This window comes from Salvelinus fontinalis, chromosome 3 (assembly GCF_029448725.1).
Source record: "Salvelinus fontinalis isolate EN_2023a chromosome 3, ASM2944872v1, whole genome shotgun sequence".
NCBI classification, from domain to species: domain Eukaryota; kingdom Metazoa; phylum Chordata; class Actinopteri; order Salmoniformes; family Salmonidae; genus Salvelinus; species Salvelinus fontinalis.
This window is the reverse complement of record NC_074667.1, coordinates 27116983-27131268: the sequence shown is the minus strand read 5'-3', so window position 1 is coordinate 27131268 and position 14286 is coordinate 27116983.

Genomic DNA, 14286 nt, shown 5'->3' with positions numbered 1-14286 from the left:
AACTAAGTTACATTTAGTCGGTCTATTTGTAGTTGGTCTCTGTAATGTATCGATGTGACTCAGACTCTCGTGAATCATTCTCTTGTACTTTATTCCTGGTCCACCAAGAATAGCCTCCCTCTTTTCCTCACGTGACCCATAGTGCACCACTGGTATTGTACCACTAGATGTCGGTAATACACTACATCCCTCGTCTTCTTAGATGTTTGACTAACCATTATGATAACATTATGATCTCTAAACTGTAGATCTATGCATTATAACGTAACAAAACATTATCTAGTGCTCAAAATAAAGTATTTCTGGTACGAAGGTAGTTGATAACTTATTTTGCTTTGGTTGCTGTAACAGAAGCATGTCACCTTGTTGGATTGTGCTTCCAGTTGCTCTCCTAGATCTGTCTGTGTTCTGTCAGCCCTTCTCCTTCCTTTCAGCATCAGCAAGCCCAATGGCGTTGTCGTGTGGTGCAGCTCCTGCCTGCATGTCGGCTGACAGCTCTGTCTGTTTGGTTCTAATTTGGCGGTTGAACAACAGTTCAGCTGGACTGCGGCCTGTGACTGAGTGTAGCGTACTCCTGTAGGCCATGAGAAACGTCTGTAGTTCTGTGCACCAATCCTTCCCTTCTGATTGAGTGGTGTGAGTTGCTTTGACAAGCGTCCTGTTGTGTCTTTCAACTTCGCCATTGGCCTGAGGTCAGTATGGAATGATGCGTAGGTGTCGGATCCCGTTTCCCTCCACAAATGCTCAGAAATCACTCGCGGTGAGAGGAGCACAATTATCCATCACAATAGACTCAGAATAGCCATGGACTGCAAACGTCACCCTTTTGATTATATTGGTGGTGGTGATGCAGTTTAGGATACATCAACCCATCTTGAGTAGTAGTCTGATGTTACGAGGAGGTGTTCTCCTGTTGGAACGGCCCACACATGTCAATGGCTAAGAATTGCCATGGTTTAGCTGGTACTGTAGCTCTGTTCTGACTGTGTGGACCTGCTTTGGTGGTGTGTCATTGACTTGACATGCTGGACAGGACTTCACGAGCAGTTCAACCTCTTTACCAATGTTTGGCCACCACACTTTTGTGCGCAGTCTCTGTTTTGTTTTTACTATCCCTTGATGCCTTTCGTGTGCTAACATCAAATTCAGATTCTGAGCTGCTCGTGGCATAAAAATGTGGTTGCCTCGTTGAACTATCTGTCCAGCAATAGAGAGTTCTTCTTGAACACGTCGGTGTGCAGTGTCATATCTGCTCTAATCACTCTGTCTGATGATTGTTGTTATAGTAGCTAGAACGAAATCCTTTGCTGACATTTCTTCCAGCTCTGGTGGGGTAAATGCATATGGCACTGCGTGTTTGGCTACGTAGTAGAAGTGGTCGTCCCCATAGCGTAGAGATGCCGGAGGGTTAAGAGTCATCGGTGACAGTGAGTCGGCTGCATTCTGAGGCCCAGGCTTGTATACAACCTTGAATCTGTAAGGCTGCATTCTCAGTGCCCGTCTCTCGATCCTCGCTGATGGTTTGGATTTTGGAGAATAAACGGTCTCTAAAGGCTTGTGGTCGATTACCATTACAAAGTCTTTGCCATAGAGAAACACATGAAACTTCTTGCACGCCCAGACTATGGCGAGTGCCTCTCAGTCTGAGAATACTGTCGCTCTACATCTGTGAGAGCCTGGCTAGCGTAGTACACTGGCCTGTGTGAACCATCTTTTTGCTTCTGACTCAAGATAGTCCGTTCTTCCCAAACACAATGACATCATCTGAGATGTTGTGGACCCCCTCAATGCCTTGTAGGACTTGACGGATGATGTGCTGTTATGTCTCTGGAGCAGAGGAGACACTGAACATTAGTCTCTTGTAGCGCCACAAACCTGTGTGAGTCATAAATGTGGTCAGGGAACGAGACTCAGGTTTCAGTTCGATCTGATGATATCCCCACTTTAGGTCCAGTTTTGAGAAGACCACGGCTCCTGACATGTCCTCCAGGATCTCGTCGATGGTGGGGATGGGGTGCTGCTCCCGCACAACAGCTTCATTTCTTCTAATCATGTACACACAAACTCTGATGTCACCAGTTTTCTTGTGTACTACAACTAATGGGGACACCCATGCTGTAGGTCCATTCACTTTCTCAATAAAATCCATGTCCTCTAGCTCGTTCGTCTTCTCTTCAACCAGCTTCCTGACACTGAATGGTATTATGTGTACCGGCTGTGCAACAGCTGTGGCTGTCTCATCTACATGAATTCCCAACAGGAAGTCTCAGATTTCCCAGCCCTGTGAAACCGTCGTTGTATTCCTCCTGAAGTGCAACTTTGAATGTCTGTGTGTCATCATCTCGGACTGAGTTTGTGTGCCTCTGGCCCTATGTGCAATATGCCAAGAGCAACTGAAGATATCTTTCCCAGTACAGACGTCTGTGCATCTTTCACGGCTAGAATGTCTGCAGTGACCGACTCGGAACTAACGACTGCTGTAATGTTGCCAGTGAACAGGCCCTCAACTGCTAATGGTGTTGAACCATATAGGTAGTCTCTTGGATGTTAGTTTCAGTTAAACTTGCATTTGGTCTGCAAATGACTGAATGGTGCTGTGCCCACAATATTACAACTAGCCCCAGAGTCAATTAACATGTTAACTGGCTGGACATGGATTAATAACTGCATTTAAGCATCATCAGTACTGCTGGTAAGTGTGAACACATGTTCATCATTGTCATTGTCTGTTTTGTCATTTTGTATAGCAGGTGTGTTTGTGACTTGATTTGCATTCAGTTTTGTCTTTGTCCTGCACGTTCTGGAGAAATGTCCGTCTTTGCCGTATTTGTTGCATCGTTTACCTTATGTGATGGAACATGCCTGTCCAGTATGGCCATCCTGAACACACGTAACAGCTTTGTCATCATTAGATGGCTTGCCTTTGTTGTATTGTTTTACTTTTTTCAATTTTGTTCCATTCCCATCCATCTGGGTTGTTTTTGTTCAATTTTCCCTGTTGAATTGTGGTCCATCTGGCGCAGAAACCGTTAACGCAACACATTTCAGTGACACTTGTCAATCCCTTAAAAAAATCATCCTTGAAATCTCCATAATCACATGTGGCAACCAACTGTTTCAGTCTGCTCACAAACATGTCCACTGATTCCCCCTGCGCTTGTTCAGCTTTCCTAAACAAATGTCTCTCGTAGAGAATGTTCTTTTTTTTGTGGAGTGAAACACTCGTTTAGCTTTGTCAACGCAATCTCATAGTCCTCGTCTTTCCCCGTGTCCTCTAACGTGGTGAAGATATCCTGTACATCCGAACCTCCCAAGCGCAATAAAAAAGCTCGTTTTAGTGCCGCATGTTTTACTCCTGAAGCAGTAATAAACAGTTTGAAACTATTAATACATTTCGCCCATTTCAAACCAACACTGGCTGGGTCGGAATGCACACCAAAATAGAACTAACAGTCAAACCTGCTTGGAAGCAATACAAGACAAGTTAATTGTTTATCTGATTAAACAAGAATAAAGGTATTCATCAATTTGTTAGAAAACACCACAACTCAGTCAATAGAAAGATGACATGTTCATAATAGCATAATACCCCCAGGGGTACGCCCAGTGCAGTGGGGGGTACGCCAAATAAAAATGTGTTTCACATTTTCAAACAGTCCATTTAGATTTTCCAACCGGGCTATACATTTGGGTGATGTTTATTTCTCACCTGATTAGCCTTGTTTCGTTGGGGTTCACTTAAATTGGGAGTAGTGCCTTTTCTCAGCCACAATGTGTTATATGTGCAAAAGTACTATCTCACAACTCAATGAAACCTTCACTCTTGCACAGCCATTTAGAATTGAAACATGCCAAATTGAAAAATAAACCACGGGAGGTTTTGGAGCGAGAATTAATTGGACTTTTGAGTAGTAAGACATGCTGGGGGGAAAAGGCCCAAAAAACTATACAGACAATGCCTTCATCAAACAACACTGTTTCACAACGCTTCAGTAAAATGGCAAGAGATGTTTTGAAACAATTACTGCTTCGCTTACAAGCCAGTAAATTCTATGCATTACAGCTGGATGAGTCAACAGACGTGGTGGGCCTGGCAAAGCTCCTGGTATATGTCTGTTACATTTATGGGGGGTCAATTAAGGAAGACATCCTCTTCTGCAAGCCACTGGAAACCTGGACAACAGGAGAGGATATTTTTTAAGTACTGGACAGTTTTGTGAGATCAAATGGTTTTTGTTTTTGTATGTGTACTGATGGCGCAAAAGCCATGACATGGAGACATAGTTTACTGGTAACGCGAGTGGGAGCAGCTGCTCACGCCGCCACTTGGGTACACTGCAGCATCCACCGAGAGGCTCTTGCTGCCAATGAAATGCCTGACAACTTGAAAGACGTTTTGGGCACTACAGTGAAAATGGTTAACCTTGTTAAAGCAAGGCTCCTGAACTTTCATGTGTTTCTGCATTATGCAATGATATGAGCAGCGACCATGTAACACTTTTACAGCATACAGAAGTGTGCTGGTTATCAAGGGCCAAGTATTGACACGTTTCTTTGAATTGAGAGACAAGCTTAAAGTTTTCTTTACAGACCATAATTTTCACTTGTCTGACCGCTTGCATGATGACGAGATTCTCACACGACTGGCCTATCTGGGTGAGGTTTTTTCTCTACTGAAAGATCTGGATCTAGGATTACAGGGGCTCTCTGCAACTATATTCAATGTGCGGAAAAATATTGAGGCTATGACTAAGAAGTTGGAGCTCTTCCCTGTCTGCATTAAAAATGATAACACAGGTCTTTCCATCATTGTATGCTTTTTTTGTGTGCAAGTGAACTCAAGCTTACGGACAATGTCAAATGTAATATAGTGAAGCACCTGAGTTAGCTGGGTGTGCAGTTACGCAGATACTTTCCCGAAACGGATGACACAAACAACTGGATTCGTTATCCCTTTCATGCCCTGCCTCCAGTCCACTTACCGATATCTGAACAAGAGAGCCTCATCGAAATTTCAACAAGCGGTTCTGTGAAAATTGAATTTAATCAGAACCGCTCAGAGTATCCTGCCTTGGCAAATCGCGCTGTTAAGGCACTGATGCCCTTTGCAACCACGCATTTATGTGAGAGTGGATTCTCGGCCCTCACTAACATGAAACTAAATACAGGCACAGACAGTGTGTGGAAAAATATTTTAGACTGAGACTCTCCAATACAACCCAACATTGCAGAGTTATGTGCATCCTGTCAAGCCACGCCCTTCTCATTAACCTGTGGTGAGTTATTCACTATTTTTTATGAACAAATATGGTTTTATATGTAAGATGGCTAAATAAAGAGCAAAATTATTGATTATTATTATTATTATTTGTGCCCTGGGCCTATAAGAGCTCTTTGTGACTTCCACGAGCTGGTTTGTGACAAACTGACACTCATTCTTATGTTTAATAAATGTATCGTGTAATGTGTGTGCGTGGCAGGCTAAACATGGTGGGAAAAAACAACATTTGAGAGTGCGCTGACCCTGGTGCTAGAGGGGGTATGCAGCTGGAGGTTGAATGTTTGAAGGGGTACGGGACTGTGAAAAGTTTGGGAACCACTGCCTTAGAGGACCAATACACCTGTTGTAGGACTCACTGTCATGCTGAGGGGCAAAGTCGAACCAGGGCCTTTCTTACTGTTGTAACGAGCTCTGCTATAAAATAACAGCAGCGCCATAAAGTACTAATGTGTAGCCTACAATACCTACTGGAAAGGGTTTAGTTGTTGGATCACTAATGTGAACTCCCACCAGCTCTAAAAACATTTTGGGGATTGAAATGTGGTTTTTAGTTTGTGGGTCAGAATGAATATATTAATACTAAGAATATGCTAAAATCAAAGTGATTCAGATCATGACAACCTGCAGCCCTGATAGATTTGTTTAGATACCCATCACTGTGTGGAGAGAGAGTTTTTGGTCCTGAGTTCACTCTGTCGTCACAGCTCACCTCCTTACGCCTCACTGACTGTAGACTTCTGATAAGAGCACTCTCAGTTACAAGTAATCTACAGAACCACTGTTAGGAAGCTGACTCTGCTCTCCAACATACAGGTTACAGGTGGTGTCATTACCAGCAGGGCCAGGAATCAAATCAAGTCAAATGTTGTTTTTCACATGCGCCGAATACAACAGGTGTAGACCTTTCCGTTCAATGCTTACTTAGAAGCCCTTAACCCATAATGCAGTTCAAGAAATAGAGTTAATGATGATGATGTTAAATAAAACAGATGATGATGAAATCCTCCTTGTCATGACTGGCAGTAATGACTGTTTTCTGAACTGTGAAGCAGAACACACATCAATATCATTCTGTATATTATATTGTTTAAGTTACATTTTCACAAAATCTACAACGTAGAAGTTCATTCAAATGATGGATCTATAGTTTCCATAACAATTACAAGTGACACATGAAACGTTTTTCTCTAACTACAAGGCAATATAAAAATGTAACTGTTGTTACTGACAAATAAGATCAATTAATATTGTTGTGATGCTGTTAATTACTAGATTGGTTGATGCTACTCATGTGGTACACAGCGAGGGAGAGCTGTGACACACTGGTCTGGACAGGAGTCCGTTGTTAGAGCAGTATTCACACATAAGTTGGCTTGAGCTTTGATTGATTCTCTCAAAGTTTTTTGGGACCTCTCCTTGTTTGAAATTGCAAATCCAACAGTTGTATTGGAACGGGGCTGTCCATGTGGGTGTTTGAGTGAGAAAGACGCATCGTCCCGACAACATCAAAATAGCCTTTCAAGAGTCTGAAGTCAGGACTTCGAATTAGGTGTCAGCCAAACTAATTAATGAGTCCCTTTCCTTAAATCCGTTTTACTAAATTTCTATCAGCATGTTAAATGTGCAACCTGAGGAAAAAGATCTCTGGAAAACCTATACTCCACACACAGAGACGCACACAAAGCTCTCCCTCACCCTCCATTTGGCAAATTCGACCATAATTCTATCCACCTGATTCCTGCTTAGAAGCAACAATCAAAGCAGGAAGCACAAGTGACGAGATCAAAAAAAAAATGGTCAGAGGAAGCAGATGCTAAGCTACAGGACTGTTTTGATAGCACAGACTGGAATATGTTCAGGGATTCCTCCGATGGCATTGAGGAGTACACCACATCAGTCATTGGCTTCATCAATAGGAGCATTGATGACGTCGCACAAACTGTGACCGTACGTAAATACTCCAACCAGAAGCCATGGATTACAGGCAGCATCCGCACTGAGCTAAAGGCTAGAGCTGCCGCTTTCAAGGAGCGGGACTCTAACCCGCAACGAACCATCAAACAGGCAAAGCATCAATAGGGAACTAAGATCGAATCATACTACACCAGCGCTGACGCTCGTCGGATGTGGCAGGGATTGCAAACCATTACAGACTACGAAGGGAAGCACAGCCGAGATCTGCTCAGTGACACGAGCCTACCAGACGATCTAAACTACTTCTATGCTCGCTTTGAGGCAAATAACACTGAAACATGCATGAGAGCTCCAGCTGTTCCCGGAAGACTGTGTGATCATGCTCTCCGCAGCCGATGTGAGGAAGACCTTTAAACAGGTCAACATTCACAAGGCCGCAGGGCCAGACGGATTACCAGGATGTGTACTGCGAGCATGTGCTAACCAACTGGCAAGTGTCTTCACTGACATTATCAACCTCTCCCTGTCCGAGTCTGTAAAATCAACATGTTTCAAGCAGACCACCATATTCCATGTGCCCGAGAACACTAAGGTAACCTGCCTAAACGACTGCCGACCAAGGGCACTCACATCTGTAGCCATGAAGTGCTTTGAAAGGCTGGTCATGGCTCACATCAACACCATCACCCCAGAAACCCTAGACCCACTACAATTTGCATTCCGCCCCAACAGATCCACAGAGGATGCAATCTCTATTGCACTCCACACTGTCCTTTCACACCTGGACAAAAAGGAACACCTATGTGAGAATGCTATTCATTGACTTCAGCTCAGCGTTCAACACCACAGTGCCCTCAAAGCTCATCAATAAGCTAAGGACCCTGGGACTAAACACCTCCCTCTGCAACTGGATCCTGGACTTCCTGATGTGCCGCCCTAAGGTGGTAAAGGTAGGTAACAACACATCTGCCACGCTGATCCTCAACACAGGGGCCCCTCAGGGGTGCGTGCTCAGTCCCCTCCTGTACTCCCTGTTCACTCATGATTGCACTGCCAGGCATGACTCCAACACCATCATTAAATTTGCCGATGACACAACAGTGGTGGGTCTGATCACTGACAACGATGAGACAACCTATAGGGAGGAGGTCAGAGACCTGGCCGTGTGGTGCCAGGACAACAACCTCTCCCTCAATGTGATTAAGACAAAGGAGATGATTGTGGACTACAGGAAAAAGAGGACCGAGCACGCCCCCATTCTCATTGACGGGGCTGCAGTGGAGCAGGTTGAGAGCTTCAAGTTTCTTGGTGTCCACATCACCAACAAACTATCATAGTCCAAGCACACCAGGACAGTTGTGATGAGGGCACGACAAAACCTATTCCCCCCAGGAGACTGAAAAGATTTGTCATGGGTCGTCAGATCCTCAAAAGTTTCTACAGCTGCACCATCGAGAGCATCCTGACTGGTTGCATCACTGCCTGGTATGGCAACTGCTTGGCCTCCAACCGCAAGGCATTACAGAGGGTAGTGCGAACGGCCCAGTACATCACTGGGGCCAAGCTTCCTGCCATCCAGGACCTCTATACCAAGTGGTGTCAGAGGAAGACCTTAAAAATCGTTAAAGACTCCAGCCACCCTAGTCATAGACTGTTCTCTCTGCTATCACATGGCAAGCGGTACCAGAGCGCCAAGTCTAGGTCCAAGAGGCTTCTAAACAGCTTCTACCACGAAACCATAAGACTCCTGAACATCTAGTCAAATGGCTACCCAGACTATTTGCAGTGCCCCCCCCCTCTCTCACCCCCTCTTTACACCGCTGCTACTCTCTGTTGTCTTCTATGCATTGTTACTTTAATAACTCTACCTATATTGAAGTCGGAGGTTTACATACACCTTAGCCAAATACATTTAATCTCAGTTTTTAACAATTCCTGACATTTAATCCTAGTAAAGATTCCCTGTCTTAGGTCAGTTAGGATCACCACTTTATTTTAAGAATGTGACATGTCAGAATAATAGTAGAGAGAATGATTTATTTCAGCTTTTATTTATTTCACATTCCCACTGGGTCAGAAGTTTACATACACTCAATTAGTATTGGTAGCATTGCCTTTAAATTGTGTAACTTGGGTCAAAGGTTTTGGGTAGCCTTCCACAAGCTTCCCACAATAAGTTGGGTGGATTTTGGCACATTCCTCCTGACAGAGCTGGTGTAGACCGAGTCAGGTTTGTAGGCCTCCTTGCTCGCACATGCTTTTTCAGTTCTGCCCACACATTTTCTATAGGATTGAGGTCAGGACTTTGCGATGGCCACTCCAATACCTTGACTTTGTTGTCCTTAAGCCATTTTGCTACAACTTTGGAAGTATGCTTGGGGTCATTGTCCATTTGGAAGACCCATTCGTGACCAAGCTTTAACTTTCTGACTGATCTCTTGAGATGTTGCTTCAATATATCCACATAATTTTCCTGCCTCATGATGCCATCTATTTTGTGAAGTGCACCAGTCCCTCCTGCAGCAAAGCACCCCCACAACATGATCCTGCCACCCCCGTACTTCACGGTTGGGATGGTGTTCTTCGGCTTGCAAGCGTCCCCCTTTTTCCTCCAAACATAACGATGGTCATTATGGCCAACCAGTAGTATTTTTGTTTCATCAGACCAGAGGACATTTCTCCAAAAAGTATGATCTTTATCCCATGTGCAGTTGCAAACCGTAGACTGTCTTTTTTATGGCGGTTTTGGAGCAGTGGCTTCGTCCTTGCTGAGCGTCCTTTCAGGTTATGTCGGATTAGGACTCGTTTTACTGTGGATATAGATACTTTTGTACCCGTTTCCTCCAGCATTTTCACAAGGTCGTTTGCTGTTGTTCTGGGATTCATTTGCACTTTTCGCACCAAAAAACGTTCATCTCTAGGAGACAGAACGTGTCTCCTTCCTGAGCGGTATGACGGCTGTGTGGTCCCATGGTGTTTATACTTGCGTGCTATTGTTTGTACAGATGAGTGTGGTACCTTCAGGAGTTTGGAAATTGCTCCCACGGATGAACCAGCCTTGTGGAGGCCTACATTTATTTTCTGAGGTCTTGGCTGATATCTTTTGATTTTCCCATGATGTCAAGCAAAGAGGCACTGAGTTTGAAGGTAGCCTTGAAATACATCCACAGGTGCACCTCCAATTGACTCGAATTGTGTAAATTAGCCTATCAGAAGCTTCTAAAGCCATGACATCATTTTCTGGAATTTTCCAAGCTGCTTAAAGGCACAGTCAACTTAGTGTATGTAAACTTCTGACCCACTGGAATTGTGATACAGTGAAATAATCTGTCTGTAAACAATTGTTGGAAATATTACTTGTGTCATGCACAAAGTAGATGTCCTAACCGACTTGCCAAAACTATAGTTTGTTAACAAGAAATTTGTGGACTGGTTGAAAAACGAGTTTTAATGACTCCAACCTAAGTGTATGTAAACTTCCGACTTCAACTGTACTACCTCAACTAACCGGTGCCCCCGCACATTGACTCTGTATTGGTACCCCTCTGTATATTGTCTCGCTATTGTTCTTTTACTGCTGCTCTTCAAATACAAATAACTTTGAACTCTTATTCTTATCCATATTTTTTTGAAACGTCATTGTTGGTTAGGGAATCGTAAGCATTTCACTGTAATGTCTACACCAGTTGCATCCGGCGAATGTGACAAATAAAATTGGATTTGATTTGTATAATCAAGATCAAAATCAAAATATTGTCAAATGCTAACAAAGACGAGGGAAAGTTTGAAGTCAATTTATTCTGCTTACTTTTTTTGTTTGACAGAAGAGAACATTTCAAACAGAGCAAAAAAACATAGGATTTTTTATTTGCTGTACCTCAAGGGTCTTATAGAAGAGGGAGTTATATAGGAGGTAAGGGGGAGCCACTCCTTTTTTCAACAAACAAAGCCCTCCCCCATTGCCTGATCCACCATCCTGACCACTGGGTTCAAGTGTGTATCGAAACAGAATGTACAGATGTAGGATCTGAAAAGCATTTAGAAAATCTACATTTTTAAGTTCTGATGATCTGATGTTGCCAACAATGTAAACACTTTTAAAACCGAAATATTATATTTAGATTTAGATTTTACTTCATAAATTGTTTCCAACCGTTATGGAAGGAGGTATCACACAGATAACAGAATATACTTAAATACAGTATACATTTAGCATTTACTGGCGGGGAATACTATATTTTTTAAAGGGGAGTATGGCCGAACCCACCCAACACCCCCAAATAGAAAAACTAACACAGTAGCCACTATTATGGACAGGCATGTAGCAGAAACCAGGTGTCCATGTGTGCTACAGTAGATAAGGGCCCATTCTAGCATTTTGGGGACCCTAAGCTAGATTTGCCCACCTTGCGGGAAAACATTTTAGTGGCCCCCCTCATGGCGGGGGAGAGAAACATGTGCAGCTTTAAAGCTAATTTCCTACAATTCTACTCATTGTGCCAAGGGGTTGAAGAAAGAAATTCAGTTTTAAAGCTAATTTCCTGTAATTCTACACATTTTGCCAAGGGATAGCAGCCGTTTATGTCGCTTATGCCTAGAAATGGTACTGCAGTAGATGTATTAGATAATTATTTACAGTAGCATAATGTATGATAATTAAAGGATATCCTGAAAGAAAGAGTATTTCTGTGAGACATACAGAGAGCCAGTGGTGTAGTTTCAGTGTGTCTGCAGAAGACTGTACAGCCCATCCGGCTGGGCTGAGGTTGCTGGTCTGTCGCGGATTGAGCTGTATACGTGGTACGTATCAGACTAGAGAAAATAAACAGACAGTTTAACTTCAGTCCCTTGAATCTACAGTAATGGAAATGCCATGTATTCTAAAAGGATGTAGCATCAATCTGAAACTGAGAGCCGTTCACAATCATCAAACACAGTGGGTGATTCTGAACTTACAGGGTCTTTTTCAGATGACTGTCCATTCTCTTCAACAGGGCCTGTACAACACAGAGGGAGCCTGAGTTAGAGTTTCTGTGTATTTATTTGTGTGTGTGTGTGTGTGTGTGTGTGTGTGTGTGTGTTACTTTGCTGTTCTTGATGTCACTTCACACTTTCCTCCTGTCTCAAACCACCCTGTAGACTTACAGCTCTGTTCTCACGCTTTCAAGATGCTCTGCCTAACACCTCATTTATGTTTTAAGTTAGTATAGTTGACGTTAAGTGACAAAGTGTTATTGTGCTGAGGGTCCAATATTCACGTGCCAGGTGGGGAAGACAAGGACAGAAGACATTCTGTTACAAACTCACCTGAGGGCAAAAACGTGGACGGTACAGAGGTGATGAGAGAATAGAACCCAGCATCCCTTGAATCCAACATGGCTGCACTGCTCATAGCTCCCATCACCAAATCATCTAGAACAGAAACTAAAATAAAATGTAATGACAATATGTGTTTGTACATGCATGTGTGTAGTTGTGTTAATAGTGTGTGCAGTGTTTGATGTATTTTGTTTGGAACATACATTGGCTGTGATCATCCTGTCTGGCTGTAGGTCTGTACAACATAAAAGTATAAGAAGGTTGTGGTAAGAACATCTCATCATGGACAATACAGAACTAAAGGTTGATACAATCTGCATCATATTCACAAGGAGAATTCTTACCTCTGAGAATGTTTCTCTGAAAAACAAATTAGAGCATATTATATTGAATATAGCATACCCTATACAATATCACCAACAGGAGTTGATAGACTAACCCATGTCAAAGGCACTTACATTAATATGACAAAGGAAAATGTTAGAAAAATATTTGATATACAGAATCAGAAGTACTCACTGGTCCTCCTGCAGAGATAGACAGCTGTCAATCCCATCAGGAACACGGCCACTCCAGAAGCCACACCCACTGCTGCCTGCCATAATTGCACCGCTGTTTGGTGACATGATGTCATCAGGAGAGGTCATTAGCTCTAAATCCCAAAGTAAATACTTAAATAATAAACCATATTATTGTCAGTCTTAGAAAATGTTTCCGTTTTCATGTGTGAGAAAAGACAGTTCAGTTAAATATTATACATTTAAGTCATTTAGCAGACGATCTTATCCAGAGTGACTTACATCAGCTATTTCATCTTAAGATAGCTAGGTGAGACAACAACATATCACAATCGTAGCCAGTTCCCCCAACTAAGTAGTTATCAGCAAAGTCAGTGCTAGTGGAAAAGACAAGTGCATTTTTGCTGTGGGATTACTAAATAAGAATACTTATCCAAAACTATATTTTTACACTTTGAATTCACAACGCTGTCTTTGGAGCTTTGACCTCCTGTGTGCCAATGTGTGATAAAAAAAGTATAAGTATGAATACAAAAACCTGGGTAAGATAAAGGTAGTCTATTTGTTTCAGTTTTGCTAACTAAAGATGACCGACACACCTTATGTAGGAGAAGAAAAATATGTTTCATATCTAATAAAATTACAACAGTTTTGAGGGAAAGTACAAACAGCGATGAATAGGTTTATGAGTAAACCAGTTGCAGCTTTAGTGAATTCGAGTGAACAAAAATGAAATAGTAAACTAAGCGATGCTTACTAGTTGTTCTCACTGTGATGCCAGGGGTCAAAGTAGAAGTAACAGTCAAACCTGCTGGAAAGTAATAAAAGTTAATTCTGTATCTGATTACACAAGACAAAAGGTATTCATTATTTCTGAGTCAGTAGAACACAACTGATTCTGTAGAAATATTAAATGTTCACTATTTTATAATTTGTTAAAACCTTGACTGCATGTACAATTGGAAAAAGTATTTGAACGCCCAACCCAGAAGCCACACCCACTGCTGCCTGCCATAATTGCACACCTATTTGGTGACATTGGGAAGGTCATTAGCTTGTGTTCCCAGGGTCAATACCACATCTCAAGAGTTGATCAACATTTTAATTGTGATGTGGTATGTCTCAGTTGTTTGATTTGTGTAGGAAAAGACAGGTAGTCAGCTAGAGAAGGATACTTACCCAGAATGCTTTCTGTGGAGCTTTGACCTCCTGGGAACATGCAAGAGAGAGACTGTTTAATAACAGTTAACACAG